This window comes from Aplysia californica, unplaced genomic scaffold, assembly GCF_000002075.1.
Source record: "Aplysia californica isolate F4 #8 unplaced genomic scaffold, AplCal3.0 scaffold00004, whole genome shotgun sequence".
In the NCBI taxonomy this organism is placed as follows: Eukaryota; Metazoa; Mollusca; class Gastropoda; order Aplysiida; family Aplysiidae; genus Aplysia; species Aplysia californica.
This window is the reverse complement of record NW_004797274.1, coordinates 3,357,460-3,359,196: the sequence shown is the minus strand read 5'-3', so window position 1 is coordinate 3,359,196 and position 1,737 is coordinate 3,357,460. Positions and strand designations below refer to the sequence as shown.

The 1,737-nt window shown below is 40.2% G+C and overlaps 1 protein-coding gene across 1 annotated transcript in view; it reads left to right on the top strand.

Annotated features, from left to right (window-relative positions):
• Window positions 1–587: 587 nt before the first annotated feature.
• Window positions 588–1,737, top strand: part of LOC101845435 (epithelial cell-transforming sequence 2 oncogene-like) — a gene marked incomplete in the record, with an annotated part of 42,919 nt that continues 41,769 nt past the window's right edge. The window contains 1 exon segment of the mRNA XM_035968656.1: window positions 588–717.

The window sequence follows — 1,737 nt, the reverse complement described above, 5'->3', positions numbered from 1 at the left end:
GAGAGAGAGAGAGAGAGAGAGAGGGAGGGAGGGAGAGAGAGACAGAGAGAGACAGAGAGAGACAAAGAGAGACAGAGAGAGACAGAGAGATAGAGAGGCAGAGAGACAGAGAGACAGAGAAAGGGGGAGAGGGAGAGGGAGAGGCAGAGACAAACAGAGACAGACACACAGAAAAAGAAAGACACAGAGGGAGATATAGAGACAGACAGAGAGATAGAGTGTATGTATGTCTGTGTGTGTGTGTGTGTGTGTGTGTGTGTGTGAGTGGATATTTGTGTGCTTATTAGTGTGTATTTGCGCGTGTGTGTTAAATGATATATAAAAAATACAGACAGGGGCGGGGAAGAAGGGGAAAAGCGAACATGCAGGAGCTTGTTCTCAACGAAAATTCAGAGAGTGGGAGACAGAACGAGAGTGCAAGCGTGTCATCAAAATGTAATTCATATCTTGACCTTGTAACGCATGATTATTTTAGGCGATAATAATCTTATGGAATAGTGGATGTAGATGTACAACGTAATTGTTTCAATAGCGGGTGGAAACTTTTTGCCCAGGGCCAGTCAGTTCAGGCCCTAGCAACAAACCAAGTGCGCACGCGCGAATGGAGTTTATAAATGGCGGATCGTTGTTGACATCGGGTGAGGAAAGAGATGCCGAAGGCTGTCCAGAGTTATATGAAAGTTTCCCACAGTTCTGAGCAATCCCCTATTTGAATAGGTAGTTCGTCATGTTGTGTCCTACGTCGCCTTGAAGTATTTTCTCACTAAAATGAAGGTTTTCGCTTTTGTAACGTTTACGCTTTGACTTGAGCGAGTCTTTAGCACAGTGAGTGTGGGAGTGGCCTAACCTTCGACTTTCAGTTTCCCAGGACTGGAGCTGCCGCCCACTTTTTGATATGTGTTACTCTAATATGGTTTTCTCTGCCCCTAGTTATGTTATAAGCCTAGAATTTCACCAACTCGTCTAAAGTATGTTTCCTTAATCTGCCATCATAAGCTGACAAAATGACTTTTTCTTTATTGTTGGTGCCAACAGTTTTAATTTGCTAAATCGAAAGCCTTAATATCAGTTCTAGATCTAGATCTAGAGATCTAGATTCTATCTACTGGTATGAAAAAATTAAAGTGAAACTCTATCTTGATATAGATCTAGATCTAGATTTTGAATAAATTAGAATTCAGATTTCAGAATCACTCTATTTTTAAATGGTTATGCTGACAAAACAATCCTCTTTCTCAAAACTGCTGTGAAGAACAAAATAATTAAGGCTTTTGTCAGCTTGGTAAAAATTAATGTCATAACACATTCTCATTGAAAAAAATTATTTGGTTTGGGTCATTAAGGTGTTATAATCAATTATGTCATAGTAAGCTTTTGTCCAGACTCAATTCATATCAGAGATAAGAGATCGATATACTCTGAAATGGCTTCTTGATCAAAGAGATAACTTCTGCCAGATCTACATCACTTTCTTCTTGATCTGGAGACTTGATCTTGATCGGAATCCAGGCTCATTGCGGGAGTCATCTACTTCTTAATCATCACTGCCTGTGCCCATACAAATTTCGTTGAGCACCTCAAGTTGAGTGAAACATCTTTTTAAATTAATTTTTTGTTGCTTTCCTCATTCAAAATTGCTGATTGGAAGCAAATACAGTCAAACCTACCCTGATGGCCACCTCTATAAGACGGCCACCTGTACAAACGGCCACTTTCCATTCCCCCCTTGCGTTTTTT